Source organism: Muntiacus reevesi, chromosome 13, assembly GCF_963930625.1.
Source record: "Muntiacus reevesi chromosome 13, mMunRee1.1, whole genome shotgun sequence".
NCBI lineage: Eukaryota > Metazoa > Chordata > Mammalia > Artiodactyla > Cervidae > Muntiacus > Muntiacus reevesi.
Window position 1 is genome coordinate 9,041,464 of NC_089261.1, and position 18,306 is coordinate 9,059,769.

The 18,306-nt window shown below is 51.5% G+C and overlaps 1 protein-coding gene across 4 annotated transcripts in view; it reads right to left on the reverse strand.

Moving 5' to 3' along the window:
- The window catches only part of CMKLR1 (chemerin chemokine-like receptor 1), a 67,187-nt gene extending 50,507 nt beyond the window's left edge, over positions 1-16,680 (reverse strand). For 2 of the 4 annotated variants that reach the window (XM_065904033.1, XM_065904032.1), the window contains exon 1: positions 16,208-16,636. The gene's annotated coding sequence lies outside the window, so the exon portion shown is untranslated. Of the gene's footprint in view, positions 1-6,239; positions 6,270-16,207 lie in introns of those variants that run through there. The other 2 variants (XR_010658812.1, XM_065904035.1) reach the window with 2 other exon arrangements.
- Positions 16,681-18,306: the final 1,626 nt, after the last annotated feature.

Consider the following 18,306-nt stretch of genomic DNA (forward strand, 5'->3'; position numbering starts at 1 on the left):
GGATTTGCCATCATTTACTTAACCAGTCTCCTAACGCTGGGCACTTGGCTTGCTTCCAGTCTTTTAATGTTAGAGTTCATCATCATGTATGTGTTACAATAATTATCAAAGATCATTGTGTGTGTGTGTGTGTGTGTATGTTATTCCTCATAGTGTCTGGGGTTCTGAAATCCTTTTATGATGAGAAGCAAGTTTTAAGCCCTCCCTTTTCACTGACTGTTCTGTGCTTTAATCTATCAAAAAAAAAAAAATGTAGATCCCATGTAGACTGGGATCAGAAAAGAATTCTGCAGTGTATGAAACTATCTGCAGAGTGAGGGAGACGGATTTAGCCCCGAGGGCCCCTCAACAGCACCGAAGGCTACAGCCAGACCCTGCAGGATCCCAGAGAAGAAGGCACTTAGGCTGGAGGAATCAGGCTACACAGGAAACAGGGTCATGACGGGCCAGCCAGCAGATTTCTGGTGTTGACCCCGAGCTCAGAGCCTGGGGCCTAAACCCACAGGATGCCATTTTCTGGAGCTGGTTTGGCAACCCGGACAGCCCCCAGCAGCTGCCAACTTGAAGGTGTTTTCAGGTTTCATTCTGTTCTAAAATAAATCCAGGATCACATGCCTGGAGTGTGGAGGAACCTCTCCCCTCCGTGAACTGGCCCTTGCCTTCCCAGCCTCTCAGGAAAGGATCCAAAGTAATTTTCCACCCATTTCTCATGAAGAACAAATCTTGGCAGGCAACAGGGTGCCCACCCCACGACCAGGCACTCCCCATCTCTCTCCTTGTGGCATTCACATCTTCCCAACTTGGGGCGGGCCCCAAGGGGCTGACAGAGGAGGCTTTGTCTCCCTCCTCCCTGCTCCTCACCCTCCTGCCAAGAACGCTGGCAACGACTTACTGCACCCTGCAGTTTGCAGCCACAAGTGGGGACCCTTGAAACTGCCGTGATGCTGAGTCATGGGAACCACCACCGTCAGCCCTCAGGATCCTTCCCATCCCTCACTTTGCTCCAGCCTCCCAGGAGCCCTGATGCTACCCTCACCTCACAAGTGCAGAAACTGAAGCTCAGAGGGGTCAAGCAACTTGCCCAAGGTCACACAGCTAGAAAACAGAGGAGCCAGAATTTGATCCCAAAGCCATGGTCAACAAGTGATAGGGAAGTGGGCAGGTCCTAGAGCCAGACCATCCCAGTTCAAATCCCAGTTCTGCCACTTACGACCTGTGAGACTTCTTTGTCACTTAAATTCTCTGTGCCTTGGTTTCTAGATCTATAAAATGGAACAGAAATTGTTCCATACTCCTCAAAGTTGGTAATAAATAAGAGAAGGAATATAAAACACCCAGACAATGCCTGGTCCACGTTAAGTTCTCAGTAAATTATCCATCACTATTTCTATTATTATAGTTGTCAAGTGTGATTACAATTCTTACGATGGTGTAGCTTGCCCCAGACATGAATGTGGTAGTCATCAGAGAGTGTGACTCTACAAAACCTCCTCTCAGAGCTTCTTTCACACTGATGACAGATTGCATATTTCTCATTTATGCATTCAGGAAATGCATAATATGTATAATGTATAAAATGTATAATTCAGGAAACCTCAATGCATACATACTATCTGCCAGGTACCAGGCAAGCAGCTAGGAAGTAACCTCCCCTCCTAAGAAACACAAAGCCAGATTCCTCCTCCCTCTGCTCCTATTTCCACGGCTAGAATCACAGCTCCTTACTCCACTTGGCCTTCATCTCCCCAGCTCCCACCTTCCAAGGAAATGAACCGACAACTTGAAATGAGCCCACCCCTCAGGTGGGGCCACACGCTCACTAGCTCCACTGACCATCCTGCTCCCCTCCCTTCCAGCCGGACACCCTCCTTGCTGCAAAGCACTCATGCATTCATCCATTCTACAACAGGAATAGAAGCGGGGCCCGGAAGCTCTATCTTATTCGTGTTCAAAGAAACAAGCTGATAGCCATAAGCACTTATAATTAATTCAAAATTTTACTGCCACCTCTCAAAGAACCACAAAGAATATTATAATAGGTGTTGATGGTAAGTCCAGATCACCTTTATGGGGTAGAGGGGGGCACCCAGCTCACTGCTGCAGAGAGTGCTAAATATCACAGCTCATAGCTGTCCCCTTCTCCCGAGAAATGCCCTCAACCAAGCAGTGAGCTGCTCCTCCCTCACTGCTGTGGGGTATGATTCAGACTCCAAGGTCCTCTGTTGGGATCAGGCTGAGGCTGGTTTCCACCTGAGACCACATTCTTGCTGAGCTCCTCCCCCTAACAGATTTTTGAACACAAATGCAAGGGTATGCCTCGCCAAGATCACTCATCAGGATAAATAATACTTTTGTGCCAAATTTTAAACTAAAAACTAGGGCTTCCCTGGTGGTCTAGTGGTTAAGAATCCGCCTTGCAATGCAGCAGACACCAGTTCGATCCCTGGTTCAGGAAGATTCCACCAGCCGCAGGGCAACTAAGCCCATGTGCCAGAACTACTAAAGCCTGAACACTCTAGAGCTGCCGGCACACTCCAGAGCTTGTGCTTGGTAACAAGAGAAGCCACGGCCTGAGAAATCTGCATGCGCGCTGCAGCTGGAGAGTAGCCCCTACTCGCTGCAACCAGAGAAGGGCCTTCAGGCAGCAACAAGACCCAGCACAGTCAAAAATAAATATATATATTATTTTTAAAAAATAAAATAAAAATAAATAAAATAAAAACTAATACGTAACCTGCATGATGAGCAAAATGTCAGAATGTGCAGTCACGATGAGCACCAACCTGAACCGGCGTGCCCCTGCCTCCCTCCGCTTCCCCAGGTCCCAGCCCCGCCTGAGACCCATCCTGGACGCCCCCTATTCACCGAACCTTCGCCTCGGGCTCTGCTTCTGGGGCCCTTCCACCCAAGACAGACATCTAAACCAACAAGGACCTAGGGAGCGGCACAGGGGACTCTGCTCAACGTTACAAGCTGCCTGGATGGGAGGGGAGTTTGGGTGAGAATGGGATACATGTTTAAGTGGCTGAGGCCCTTGCCTTTCGCCTGAAACTGACATGACATTGTTTGTTAATCAGCTATACCCCAATACAAAATAAAAAGTTAAAAAAAAATTTTAAAGATACCTAGCTGAGAAGCCAAGACAAGTTGCTGTGTTTTATTTATTCTCTCCTGTGTATCCCCCACTTCAAAAGAAGCTCTGGAGAGCCCCTCAGCTCCTCCGCACTCGGCCCCCCTCGCTCCCAGCCGGATCAGGCTCCTGGCCCCGCTCTCCGGGTTCTGCTTCTCCTCCCGCTCTTGCGTTCTTCTGGTCCATGACCAGCATCTCCCCCGTCATCTTCTCTCCCCTAATCCTCTCTCTCCTTGCCTGCCGCCCAGACTCTGAGTCACGAATGGAGCCCTCACATGGCGACCATCGCGTCCCGTCGCCCTCATCGGGCACCCACGGCAGGCCAGGCACCTCCTTCCCTCTGCAGTCCAGCTCTGCTTCTGGGAGCCGGAGCCTTCACCTCCACGCCCGGTTTCTCCATCCTTTCTGGGTGTCCCCACCTCAGCCTCACCTTGAAGGAGCCCAAGAGGCCATGTCAGCTCAAGCGAACTCCAAACTGTGGGATCTCCTGATCCAGTTACATTTCCCAAATGCTTCTGAGACTGTCCCGGAGTTGCCAGTTTTCCATGTTGGCCCAGCAAGGGCAAGGGAAACTGAAAAAGTCCTTAACCATCCTCACCATTTCAGGAAACAAACGGTACCTAAGACTGATAAAAATCGATGGGACAGGGCCTCACCTTTATAAGACGTAAAAACTTTATGAGAAAAACTCACTCTGTCGTCTGTTTTCTCTTTTCATTTCTCTGCAGGCTGGTTTGTAAAACAGGGCCAGATAACCGGTTCCAGTAGGCTGGGGCTGTCAGCGCCATCATCTGACACCCAAGGAAGCTGGGACCTCCATCACAACTCCACGTTCTCTGTCTAAACCTTGAATCTTCCCCCCGATGGAAACCAAGAAGAGGTAAGAGATCTCGGTTCCAGGCTCAACTCTGCTCCTAAATTTCAGAGAATCTGCACAATTCTCTTCCCCTTTCTGAGCCGTGAGTCCACGGATCTTTCAAAGGACCCTGAACTGGAAGGTGCCCTCTGATCCAGCAAAGAGGACGCGGGGCTCAGACACTGCCGGGCCAACCTCAGGAGCCAGCGTGGCTGGAGAAATGGACTGGACACCAGGCCTCTCTCTCTGACATCACATTTGGGCCTCAGTTTCCTCCTCTGGGATTGCAAGCGCTGCAGTTAAAGCCCTCTGGGTCCAAACTCTGGCTCTGCCCTTACCAACTGTATGACCTTGGGCAAGTCACTTAACCGCTCTGTGCCTTTACTTCCTCACCTACAGCAATGCAAAGGCAAGGGAATAGTCTATGAGAGCCCCCCTCAGACCTGACGACCCAGGCATTCCCTACCCCAGATTTCTCCATATGAGCCATAGTGATGGGGCCTCTCTGGGGGGCTGGACCAAAGTTTCCCAAGGGACACAATTCTGGTCTTTAAATGGCCAGGAATATTATGGTGCTGAACACAAAATTCCCATGTTTTTTTTTTTTTTTTTTTTTTTAACAGTGTGAAGTGAGTGAAGTCGCTCAGTCATGTCTGACTCTTTACAACCCCATGGTCTGTAGCCTGTCAGGCTCCTCTGTCCATGGGATTCTCCAGGCAAGAATACAGGAGTGGGTCGCCATTTCCTCCTCCAGAGCATCTTCCCGACCCAGCAATCGAACCTGGGTCTCCCGCACTGCAAGCAGATTCTTTACCATCTGAGCTACCAAGGAAGTCCATTTAACAGCCTCAAAATAATTCTGTGTGTTTTAAAAACAAGGCACACGACCTCGGAATAACTCTAGTGAGGATTGGTTTTTCCTAAGGGAAAGAGGGGGCTTCGAGTGAAGGTCCCCAAAGTATCCAGGAGTGGCCCGCTGCGCATGGGGCTCCTGTGTTCATTCCCTGCAGACGGTTAATAAGAGGCCATGGCATGCTGGGTGCAGGGTGGGCGCCCAGGGCATGTTTCTTGGTCAGCTGGGGCACACCTCCTCTGACCACAGCCAGCTCCCAGAGCGGAGAACCACCCAGGATGCAGCCGGCATCTGGCCTTGAGGACCCTTTCGCCGGGGACGGGAAGTGCTTGGTTTTGCCCAAAGATCCATCCACTCAAGTTCTGGAAGATGTTGGCTGGCTCAGATCACAGGCCACTGAAGAAAGAAGGAAAGAAAAAGACAGGGACCAGGCAGCCAGCCTTCAGCGCGGCTCCCCACAGTGGCCTTGCTCTGCACCTCATACGCTTCCAAACCTCCTAAGGAACTTGAATGTCTGGGGGTGCCCCCAACCTTTCGGTATGACATCCTAGGGGAGAAACCAGCCGGTCACCACCACCTCCACCCCCACCCCAGGGGACAAGGATGACGCCCAGAGAGGCCTTTCAGGTGCTTCCAGAACTGCCCGCTGCCCCGGGGGCCAGGGCCACCTCTGAGGTCACCCCCACGTCCATGCAACCACCAGGGATGGAGCTGACAGAGCCCCAGGTTTCTAGGACATGGCTCTCAGCAAGGCGCAGCAACCTGCCAAAGCCCCACAGCAAGAAAGCAGAAAGGGGCTGAGCTTGTCACTAAATTTGCCCCAGGGACATGGACAGCCAGTGACCAAGTTGCAAATGCCACGCATATACTGAACTCTGGGCTCCAAGCTAAGTGTGTCCCTCACGTGTCCAACTTCCCCAACCCCAGGCTCTTTCCTTTAAGCAACCAGTGGCAGCCAGTACCAAAATAATAAATATTAAAAATTACAACATTCCCTCCCCTAGATCCATGTTCCTGCAAAGTGTTAGTCGCTCAGTTGTGTCCGACTCTGTGATACCTCACGGACTGTGGCCTGCCAGGCTCCTCTACCCATGGGGATTCTCCAGGCAAGAATACTGGAGTGGTTTGCCATTCCCTCCTCCAAGGGATCTTCCTGACCCAGGGATCGAACCCAGGTTGCTTGCATCTCCTGCATTGGCAGGCAGATCCTTTATCCCCAGCACTACCTGGGAAGCCCATGTTCCCCCAACTCTCCCCCTACAGGGCCTGCAAGGCAGCATCAACCCCATTTCACAGATGAGGAAAACAAGGCTGCAGAGCTAGAAGACGAGAAATTTGAAGCCAAGCAGTCGGATTCCAGAAGCCCCAACTCCCATGCCATCCTGCCTCTTCAAACGCACCTGGACAAGACAGGCTTCTCCCCCTGGTCTCCCAGCACCGGCTCCAACACACACACAGAAGGAAGGCTCGCCGAGTCAGAGGACAGTTTTACCAGCTCAGCAGAAGGGGACGGGACCCCAGGCTCCTCACCCACGTCACAGGACGCAGCCTTGACCACGCTTTAACCACAGCAGCCCGCAGGCTCTGACAGAAAGCCGCAGGCCAGCAGGCAGCGTAGACGAGGGGTTGCCAAGATTGCAACACTTACCCCCATGGCCTCCCAGGCACGCTCGGGCTCTCAGCTCTGCTGATACGCAGCTTTGTCACATTTAAAAAAATAAAAGTCACTGCAATCCTCCAAGGAAAGGGAGGAGCAGAGAGGTCCCAGTGGAAGAGTGAGGAAGTCTATGGGACTGACTCAGTCTCTGCCTGTCCTCGGGTCCTTGAGGCCGGGGAGGCTGCCCCTTTCTAACCTCCTGGAGCATCCCCGACCGGAGTGTCCCCTTCCCTTCACCTGTGTGCACAGAGCCTGGGGTCCACCATCGAGGGTGCTCCGTGCTGGCTGGAGGCCCCAGGCTCACCAACCCCTCTCCAGCAAACTGCCATCAGCTGCTGATGCCTCAAGGTGAAGGAGTGGATCCCTTTGGTTTTCAGTGGAATGTCTAGATGAGAACAGGCTTCTGAGGAATGGGGCATCAGATTCATTAATGTTTTGATCGAGCTATGGAAGACTTATGCCTGCTAAGTTGCTTCAGCCGTGTCTGACTCTTTGCGACCCCATGGACTGTAGCCCACCAGGCTTCTCTGTACATGGGGGTACTCCAGGCAAGAATACTGGAGTGGATTGCCATGATCTTCCCGACCCAGGTGATCAAACCCAAGTCTCCTGCGGCTCCTGCATCGAAGGCAGATTCTCTACCGCTGAGCCACCGGGGAAGATAATATGAGCTAACCCTAATCGGTGTAGGGAGAGTGTGATATCAGTGGAAAGAGGAGGAGGGCAGGTGGGCTCTGGACAGAGGACCAGGAGCTCAGGAACAGCTCTTGCGGTGTCTAGGCCAATGTAGGTTGAGGCATCAGCAGCCTGATTCCCTTCATTATGAGCTGTGTGGCCTTAGGAAGCCAATTAACCTCTCTGATCTCAATCTCTAACTGAGCCTCATCCTTTACAGGAAAAACAAAAAACAAAAAACAAAACAGCTGCTAACAGACGGGATTGGAGCAGAAGAGGGTGATTAAAGAATTCAATCTCATTTCAGAAAGTATTTACGGAGGACCCGCCAGGTACCCCAGAAGTCTTCACAGGGATGCACCAAGTGTGGGGCCCACTGCTAAGCCCTTTACATGGATTATCTCCTTTCGTTCTCACCCCATGACTCAGGGAAGAACCTGCTGTCGGTCTTGTTACAGGTGAGAGACAGGAGCCGACCTGAGGTCACCCAGCTGGTCCTCGAGGGACTCAGGATTCGAACCCGGGTCTGCCTAACGCCAAACTGAATTGATACTCTGTGAGCCCCACTGAAGGACAAAAGCCGGGGCCACTGAGGGTTTCACTGGCTTGTTGTGCAACCAGCGCAACCCTCACTGGCACTAAAGCATCTGCCTGCAATGTGGGAGACCTGGGTTCGATCCCTGGGTTGGGAAGATCCCCTGGAGAAGGGAACAGCTGCCCACTCCAGGGTTCTTGCCTGGAGAATCCCACGGATAGAGGAGCCTGCTGGGCTACTGTCCATGGGATCGCAAAGAGTCGGACATGACTGAGAGGCTTTCACTTTCACTGAGGGTTGGCAGGTGTTCCCAAAGCAGAGAGGGCGGCTGTGAATTAGGGAATGGAAGGGAGGGGTGAGCACCCACAGTCTCTCTGGACCTCAGTTTCCCTGGCTGTAAGATGGGGCCCTTTGCCCCATCTCCCACTTTTGTGATGAGTCCACGTGATACCAATAGAGAAATGACTGGTCCCCAAAGAGGATCTTGGCAGCAGGAAGCAGGATTGGGCAAAAGTCCGGCCAAGGCTTGGTGGAGTGAAAACGACGAATCCCTTCAGGCAGTGGAAACAACACATAAAGCTTTTGGAGGGCTTCCCTGGTGGCTCAGTGGTAAAGAATCCGACCACCAATGCAGGAGACACCGGTTCGATCCCGGGTCTGGGAAGATCGCACATGCCGAGCACCATCTCAGCCCACGTGCCACAGCTACGAGCCCCCGTGCCGTAATTACAGAAACCCTCGCACCTAAAGCCGCCACAGTGAGAAGCCCGCACACCACCATGAGAGAGTAACCCCACTCACCACGACTAGAGAAAAGCCCGCAGCAATGAAGGCCCAGCATAGCCAAAGATAAGTAAATAAACTTGTTTTTAAATAGCTCCTAGAAGGAGGAACTTTGGGGTGCTGCTGGCTTCCCAGCCCCCTGGAAAATGTGAGCTGCCAGAACTGGGAGAGGCCAAGAATATGGAGCAGACGGGATGCATGGAGCAGAGGCCAGCCCAGCGACAGAGAGGAGACCCCAGGCTCCAGGCTGATGGATCCCAGGCCCACCAGGAGTCAGTGATGGGGAGACAGAGGGCGTGGCCCAGTCAGCCTCTGGGAAGTCGCCCTGCCCTTCCCCAGAACCCTGCTTCTGATTTCCCTTCATGTCTGGGATTTTTCACAGGAGATGAAGAAACACAGAGAAAGAAAGGCCCATGTAAGCCGGACAGACCCCATGCCCCCCAGGAAAAGGGGGACGGTGATCTGAGATCTCCTCCCCGACCCTGCCGTATTTTCAGGCCACACCAGCAAGTGGGGGAAGCCGGGGTGAATCTCTGACCCCGGCACCCTCCATCCCTGGCATTTCTAGCCTCTCCTGGCTCAGGACTTCTGGTTCCCATGGCTCCCCCCTCCCCGACATCAGAGCCAGGCCCCTCATGTACAGGCCACATGTGATTGTCAGCCCCAACTCTGTGCCACTCAGCATCTAACGTAAACCATCCAATGCCTGCCCCCCACCCCCACCATGAGGAAAGTCCTTTTATCACCCCCAATTTCCAGTGGTGGAAACGGAGGCTCAGAGAAGTTAAGTGTCCTTTCTGGGGTCTCACAGCCAGCGAGGGCCGGAGCGGGTTTCAGGACAGGTCCATGAGCTGGCGGAGTCCTGCTTCTACCCTGGGTGGCCGCTCTTTTCTCAATCAGGGATGTTCTTTTTCTTCCTGGCCCAAATCCCTGACAGTTGAAGAGGCCCCCAGTGAGTCGCATCTGTCATAAAAGAGATTGAAAATTGCCCACGCTCCCAGAAGACCTGCTCTTGACGTCAGTCAGCTCTACCCCTGGCAATGGGGACGCAGCAGACCCTTCAATGCCCAGCCTGGTTCATCTGGCACCACCGGGCAGTGGCCCTCTCCCCCAGGAAACACATCCCATGCAGGCCACAGTTGTCATCCTAAATCAGCCCTGAAGGAAGCACCTTGTTTGTTCCAAGCTCGATGCCTACAGCTGTCAGCAAGTCCTGGGCACCCTAGGAGAGGAGACCCAACATCCAGTCCAGAAAGCCACCAATACAGAGAAATACTCTTCCCTCTGAACTGGTTTCTGGGCCAGAAAATCCAGGAGATAAATCCACAAACCAACATACCCTTCTGCCAAGTTGGAATTTCAAACTCAATTATCTTGGGATCATCTGGAATCTTCGATGGTCCAAATTGTTTGAGTTTAAGCGCCGAGTTTGGGGAGGACAAGGTCAGGGGACAATAAGATGCTGTTCCAGTGAAATGGGGCATACTGGACCACCCAGAAAGTTGGATGGGACCTTTGAGGCCCTTCAGAAAGACTGCCTCCGGCCACTCCCTGCTTCCATCCGCTGCACCCGATACCCCACACACGTCAAACCTCCAAACCTCTGCTCATGCCGCTCTCCCAGTCAAACATATCTTTTATTTCTGGCCAATTTTTCCTCCAGGCACTCAAAGCCAACTCATCCTTGGAACCATATCAAAATATAAGCTCCCATCACCAGACACTGTTTCCTGATTTCCCCAATCAAAGCTATGCCCTCTTTGCTCCTGTGGAAGTTTTCACACTGAATGCACCAGGCGGGCACTGATGGGAGTGACTTTAGCAATAGCTCTAGGTTGCAAAGGTCTGGGTGAAACTCATTTGAGACTTCTGAGCTCCAGAAAGCTAAGATCATAAAAAATGTACATTGTTTTAAGCCACAAAGTCTGCAGTGGTTGTTATAGCAGCAGCAGGCTCATACACTGACTATCTGAGCTCTTCATTCATTCCACACCCAGGAAATCAGAGATTCTGACAAATGTTCGAACAAAGTCCACTAACAAGGGATGGGCATGTTTTGAATGTCCCCTGTCCCGAAACACCACCCCAGATCACTAACTGAGCATGGCAGATGTTCTCTCAACGACTCAGACGGGGAGTGCTCTGGTGGTCCAGTGGTTAAGACTTTGTCTTCTAATGCAGGGGTTGCAGGTTCGCTCCCTGACCGGGAAACTAAGGTCTCACATGCCTTGGGGCCAAAAAACCAAAATGTAAAGCAGAAGCAACATTGTCACAGATTCCACACAGACTTTAAAAATGGTCCACATCAAAAAAATCTTTTAAAAAAATTCTGAGACAAAAGGAAACTGAGACTCAGAGAGGTCATGTGACTTGCCCCAGCTCACGGAGGTAACTGGCTCCCAGGAGCAGAACCCGGGTCTACCTGGCCTCACCCCACCAGCCCTCAAGTCTCTCTGACCCTTGACCCCCAGAAGTTAAAACTGAGCGTGCTCGCTGCTGTTTCTTGCACCAATCACCCTACCCACCCACCTCCTTGCACAAGAGCTGCCCTCAGCGGGATCCCAGGGCTAAGATCAGAGGATCCGAGACATGTACCCCAAGAAAAGCAGAACCGATTCTGACGTGTGCCCGAAGAGCAGCTGACCCCCCCTGCTGACTCAGCTGCTGACACTTCCAAGGATGCCAGAGTGTCTATGGTGGGTGGAGCACTCCCCTTCCCACCCACCAGAGCCCATGGGGCAAGGCACAAAGCCTGGAGTCTAGCCAAAATGACCTTTCCTGCGCTGGCAACCTGGAATCACAGGGCACAAGATGCCCACATCAACCCTGACATTCAAAGGCGAATGTCAATACCCACTTCCCCAAGAATAAAATTAGAAGTGCCTTCATCAAGCTAGCCACGTGCTGCGCTCCTGTCTGAAAGCGTGTTAGTCGCTCAGTCATGTCCAACACTTTGGGACTCCAGAGATTGTTGCCCACCAGGCTCCTCTGTCCATGGGGATTCTCCAGGCAAGAATACTGGAGTGGGTAGCCATTTCCTTCTCTGGGGATCTTCCCGACCCAGGCATCGAACCCGGGTCTCCTGCATTGCAGGCAGACTCTTTACCGTCTGAGCCACCGGCGAAATTCACCAGCAAGCGCTCCTGTGTATTCGTGTGTATTTAAGCCCCAACAGCCCTGAGAGTATCCCTTCCCTTAGAGATAAGGGCACAGAGGAGGCAGGAGGCTAAAAGGCAGAGACATCTGAATTCTAGAGCGGGAGGCTGCAGAGTCCGTGCCAATCTGACAGCAGCAACAGAACTAACAAGGCCTCTGGCTTCCACCCAGCGGGGCAAGAAATTCTATTCTCTCTCTATCACGCTTGTGCCAACGTGGCAAAAATATAGAGGTTCCAAAACAGGAGTAAATTAACCTGTCTCCTAATGTTGCCTGCAAAACGCCGTGTCCTGAGACCCAGAAGCAGCACAAAGTGACCGCCAACCTGCACCCCAGGCCCGAGACCTCAGCCAGGGCCACACAGGGAATCCTGGCCCGGGGGCCAGACCAACCCCAGGTCCCTAATCTCACCAAGGGACCTTGGGGGTGTCACTCAACCCATCGGGGCCTCACTTTCCTCAGATCTAATATGGGGACAAACGTAACTATGACCCCCGGTCCCTCCAAAGTCCCACGAGGGCAGGAAGTGCCTTGGGGAGTGTCAGACACAGAGCAGGAGCTCATAAACGTTGCCTGAGTGACTGAAGAAAAGTCTCTGTGACCAGCCTGCCTCCCCTCCCCCAAGACCTTCAGAACAGGGACTGAGCCTGACCCATCTCGAGTTCTCCCACGGGTTAAGCCTTTACTCCCCGTGGGTTTTCAGTTCCGTTCCGTTCCGTTCAGTCGCTCAGTCGTGTCTGACTCTTTGCGACCCCGTGGACTGCAGCCCACCAGGCTTCCCTGTCCATCACCAACTCCTGGAGTTTATTCACAGGAAATCATCCACAAGCACCTACTATGTGCCCGGCCAGGTCAAGGCCTCAGTGACATCTAGGACCCACAGACGGCCTCGGGCTGTGTGCTCACGGGCCACCCCCTTCTCTTTTTTCTGGCTGGTGACTGTGGTACTGAGTCGAGCTGGGCTTCCTTGGCCCAAGACACCCACCCAGCTGCCTTCTAATAAGCACGCTTGGCCCATTCTGGGGATCTGGACCATGATTCCTACACTTCCACTTTCTGATACCGCACCCTGGGGAAATACAGCCCGAGGGAAACCCTGACCCTTATCGCACACACGCACTCACACGCACTCAGCCTTGTACACATGCCCTCCAGTGCACAGCGGGACCCTGGGACAGGAGCGAGAGTTTCTGAGTTCCAATCCCAGTTCTTTTGCTTCTGAGCCTGTGACCTTGGGCAAGTCCCTTCACCTCCTGAGCCTCACTTTCTTCATGTGAAAAAAAACATGCTGTGACTTCCCTGGCGGTCGGGTGGTTACGACTCTGTACTTCACTGCTGGGGACACAAGTTTGATCCCTGGTCGGGGAACTAAGATCCCCAAAGCTGTGCAGCGCGGCCAAAAAAATTTTTTTATAAAAATATAAGCACAAATGACACACAAAAAAATAAGTAAAAATAAAATAAATGAGAATGCCAATCATGAAGCTCCTCCATGAGGGTTGTAGAGAGATTTAATGGGATAGTGGATACAAAAACCTTTGGTTCAGTAAAAGTGCTTAGCTCAATAACATTGTTATTTTTGTTTCCTTTTTCCAGGAGTGAAAGAGAAGGGCAGTTGCCCATGTTCCAGGAAAGTCCATGTTTAGGGGCCTGGAATGTGGACATTTACTCGGTTTATTTGACGGGGATTATCTTGAGGATAGGAAAGTATTTGTGGGCCCAACATCACTGTGTTAACTCTAAGATCAACTAACAAAAATTCAGAATTTAGAACCAGAGACTGGAAGGGACCCAAGAGGTCACCGTATTTGTGGGGGAGACAGTGAGCCGTCCACAAAAACTCTTTCTCCCTTCCACGGTACACAGCTGTAAGTGGGAAAGAGCCACCTTAGCCACAAGCTACACTTCACAGCCTCCTTTGCAACTAGATCAGCTCCAAGACCAATTCTCATGTGTGACAGAAAATAGTTAAGAAGCAAACATCCCTCCCCCACGCTCTCTTTCCTCAGTGATGATGTCTAAGGGATAGTAGTCAACGGGATGGCTCGCTGAATCACTGTGGGGAAGCGGACCAGGCTCCACTCACAAATACCTGACTTATAACAAACATCTGTTTGGTTTGAGCCATTGTACACGTTGGGTCTATTTGTTACTGCAGCTGCGACCCTGACTAATACAACATTTAACCTCCTTATTTTCAAATAAGATGCCTAGGGCCAGAGAATGGGCATACCTTGCCTAAGGTCACATAGCAAATTCAACAATGATTAAAAACGTTGGTGTTTTAATGATCTGAAGTAGATTTTCTAGTTTTCAATCTGCCCCCCCAGAGCCATGAGGGTTCCTAAAGGCCCTTCAGCAGTGATTGTGAGATTCAGTGAGCTGCCGTCTGGAGTCCTCCACTAGAATAACATCACTTTTATCTATCTTTAAAGTGCACTTCTCCACGTATTTTCATCGGAGGAAAGCGTTCTGTGGCTTAAAATAATGTCAAAGCCCGCAGGCTGGATGACTGCTAATGTGATCTGACTTTCTGTGGTATGAGACTGAGTTTCGCTTCTTCTCCACCATTGCCTCCTGGCTTTAACTGCTGACACAGGACATGTGGACTCGCAGAAGTGCATAGATACTTGCTTAGGAAGGAAAAAAAGAAGCTCAGTGGGCAGCAAAGAACCCAGAAACCTGGACAAAGGGGATGTTGAAGGATTCCAGCTCAGTGGTTCTCAAGATTGTCAGGGAGTGCTGGTTCAAAATGCGGACACCATCCTCAGGGATTCTAACTCAAAAAAACTGATGTTCATGCTCCCAGGATGGCCCTTTGAGAAGTCCTGAGTCTAATCCAACTCAGTCTAAATCAACAGCAAGAACCACAGAGAATGTTGATCTTGAAGAAGAGGTCAGGGGTGGCAAAAAGGAAGCTGGGGGCCGGGCACTTGAACAGAGAGAGAAGGCAGACCCAACACTTGGCCTCTTGTTCTCTGGCCTCTCTGAACTACATGGGTCTGAGTGATCAGACTGACATCAAGTATGAGGTACTTGAGTATAATGATGTGCTATTTGCCTGTAATTTTGCCAAACGCTAGTCCAAATGGTTCACCTACTTAAAACGTGCTCATCTGAAAGCAGAGTGGGGAACTGGAATATTTTCAATAGATAGTACAGGCAAAGGATTCATATACAAAGAACTCCTAAACATCAATAAGAAAAAAGACAAACATGCCAGCAAGAGGAAAAAAAAAAAAAATGGGAATGGACTTGAACAGGATAGTCACAAAAGTGAACAATAAGAGTGTAGAGGATATTCAGCATGAATGAAGAAATGCAAACTCAAGCAGCCAGATGCTATTCTCACCTTTCCCATCAGGGAGATTTTAGGAGACAGGTGACAACCAGTGTAGATAAGGCTGTGAGAATATCACACCCCAATATTGCGCCAGGGGAGTGCAAGCCAGCACAACCTTCTAGGACAATGTGGCCAAAAGCCTCGAAAGCCTTAAAGGCACACAAACCTTTGAGCCAGCAATTTCACCTTGGGAAGGCTGTCCATAGGACACGCAGGCTAAGATGATGTACTAGGAGTGGCCACTGCAGCTCTGTTTATAATCATGAAGAAAAAAAAGGAAGCAACCACATGGAGGGATGATTAATAAATCCCAAGCCGTCTTCTCCGTGCAGCCTTTAAAATGCATACCGGAGGAACACAGATAATACAGATGAAGGTTCGTGACCCGTGGTTAAGGACAAGGTAGGGTACCAAACATGGGCTTCCCTGGAGGCGCAGACCGTAAAGAATCTGCCTGTAATGCAGGAGACCCAGGTTCGATCCCCGGGTTGGGAAGACTCCCTGGAGAAAGAATGGCTACCCACTCCAGTATTCTTGCCTGGAGAATTCCTTGGACAGAGGAGCCTGGGGGGGCTAAGGTCCACGGGGTCGCAAAGAGTAGGACTGGGTGACTAACACTTTCACTACAGAGTAGGACACAAGATGTCAGAAAAGGGAGTGTGTGTCCACATTTAGATGCTCCTATGTGGCTGGTACACTGTAGGCACTCCACAAGCATCACAGGTTGGTCAGTCAGTCAGTGAGTGATACAGAGAGGCACCTGAAGGTTCACCTCTGGGTTAAGAACCCCTCTTTCTTCTCTGTAGCTGAGAGGTGGGACATTCCAGCAGCTAAGAAGGTGGGTTATACAGACTTTCAGCTCTGCACCCCGCTACCTGAGTCCACAGCGCTGAGCCTGTGCCTCCCCCGGTAGGACTCTCAGTTTCTTCACCTGTAGGATGTGGACAGTGAAAGTACCTCCCTTGTGGGGTTGTCCTGAGCGTTAACAGGAGAGAAACACAGAGCTCGCTGCTTTTTATAACTATGGTGACCTCGCTGGGCTTTTCCAACTGGCATGCATTACTTTGGAAATCTGAAAATCATAATAGAGCTATTTCCATTTTGACAAAAACTACATCTCACCAAGAGCCAAAGAACTTCTCTATCACTGTTTCCCATGCCCCCGCACCCTCCCGACCCGACCCCTCTGGGCAATCGGTGTCAGAGCCCAGCGGGATACCTTTGTGGCTGGTCCCGGCCAGGTCGTCCCAGGTCACTCGAGGCTGTGCAGGAGACCCGTGTTCCCCGACTTCTTTCTCGAAGTCACGCTGTTCTCTGCCTGGGGCCGTCTGCCCAAGAAAGCAGTTCACCCCCTCATTCATGGGCCCCCCAGAGTCCCCAGAGCGCGCACTCCCGGAACATCCTCGTCCCCTGGAGGCTCCCAGGGAGACCCCCGGTCTGTCCTGCCCTCTTTGCTCACTGGGGGCTGAATGGGACAGGACTCTGCCAGAGAAACAGCTGGAGGGAGGAGAGCGGGAGGGGCAGGAAACGGGGCTGACCGAGGGCGGGGGCGGCCAGCTGCGCCGAGTGGGGGCCTTCTGGGGAGGCTGCCTGTGGCGAGCCGGCGGGCGGCGGCCGTGGCGAGGTCTGCCCGGGACGACCCGCCCCTCCGGGAGCTGGGAGCGGTGCCCACCGTCTGAGGACAAAGCAGGAGCACATGCAGGCCCCGGGGCAGCTGTGGGAAGCGCGCCTGCTCCCAGCAAGAGCCTCCGGAGCTCCAGACAGACTGCGCACGAGCGTGGCTGCCTGACGTCCCAGCGCCGGTCACCCCCACCCCAGGCCTTTGTGCATGCGGTTCCTTCCACCTGGATGCCCTTCCTGCTTCCTGCCCCTATCCGTGGCCTCACGACCTTCTGCTTCCTTTTTTTTTTTTCTTGGTAAATTAAAATAGCGATAAGGTTTTTTTGCAGTATCTAATGAACAAAAATTTGAACGTCCTGTAATACTGGATTTTAGCAAATGTTGTTGTCGTCGTTGATTTGCTAAGTTGGGTCCGACTGTTTGCGACCCCATGGGCTGTAGCTCGCCAGGCTCCTCTGTCCTTGGAATTTTCCAGGCAAGTATAACGGAGCGGGTTACCATTTCCTCCTCCAGTGGTTCTTCCTGACCCAGGGATCAAACCAGCATCTCCTGCCTCAGCAGGCGGATTCTTTACCACTGAGCCACCAGGGGAAGTCCTTTAGTAAATGTTACTGGGAAGCAAAAACCTGATCTATCATTGAATGTAGATTCATGTACCATTCCTAGAAAGCTAACAAATGACATCAAAGCTTTAACTACGTTCAGACCTCATGTTGTTTAAATATAAATTCTATTTTCATCCTAAACCCAGCTCCCCAGAGAGAAGTATCTTTAACATGTTGGTTTGAACACACACACCTATTTTTTTTAATATAAATATAAAGTGACTCAGTCAATCTCTATGTACCATATTGCAACCTGCTTTTGCATTTAATGATTATATATATTTGTGTTTATGTATATATACCTTACCATATTTTAACAGCTGCTAATGATTCCATTCATTCAATGTACCATAGTTTATTCAACCATTACAGTATTTGGAGCTGGGTGATTAGGTTGTTTTCAACTTTTTGACTATAGTAAACACATGATTGCACACTTTTCCAATAACTTTATTACACAAAATTCCTATGAACATGTTTATTACTGAGTCGCCTGCTCTCTCCTCGTGTCTCAGCTCGGGGCCACCTCCTGGAAGACTTCCTGCCCCTTGGGGGGCTGCTCTGGGCTCCCCCAGGACAGCACTGACGCAGTGTTGTTCTAGCTTGTGAGGGTCTGTCTGTCACTTGCACTGGGACCTTCTAGGGGACGCGTCTGTGTTTCACCCTCCGTTCTATTCCCAGCCCTGCCACGTCACCGTCAGCCGTGAACAATCAAAATAGCTGACAGCCAGGCAGCGCGCTAGGCACTTGGTACTTAAACCTCAAGAAGGACCCAAGTGAGCACTATTTCTGCCCCCATTTTCCGATGAGAAAATTGGGACACAGAGAGGTTAAGTCACTTGCCCAAGGCCACACAGCTAGTAGGTGGTAAAGCTGGGCTTCCAGCCAGGTCACTCAGCTCCAGAGCCCCATCCTTAGCCTCCAAGCTAAAGAACTCACTGAAGGGCCAGCTGGTTCATCAGTGACTAGCTGATGAATGCAGGGTGTTCATTGCCCCGTGCCGGGTGCTGTCTCCAGGCTGTCGTGAACCTCCAACAACGCTGCAGGGAGTGACGTGCACCAGATGAGGATTCTAGGCCCACGGAGGGGAAGT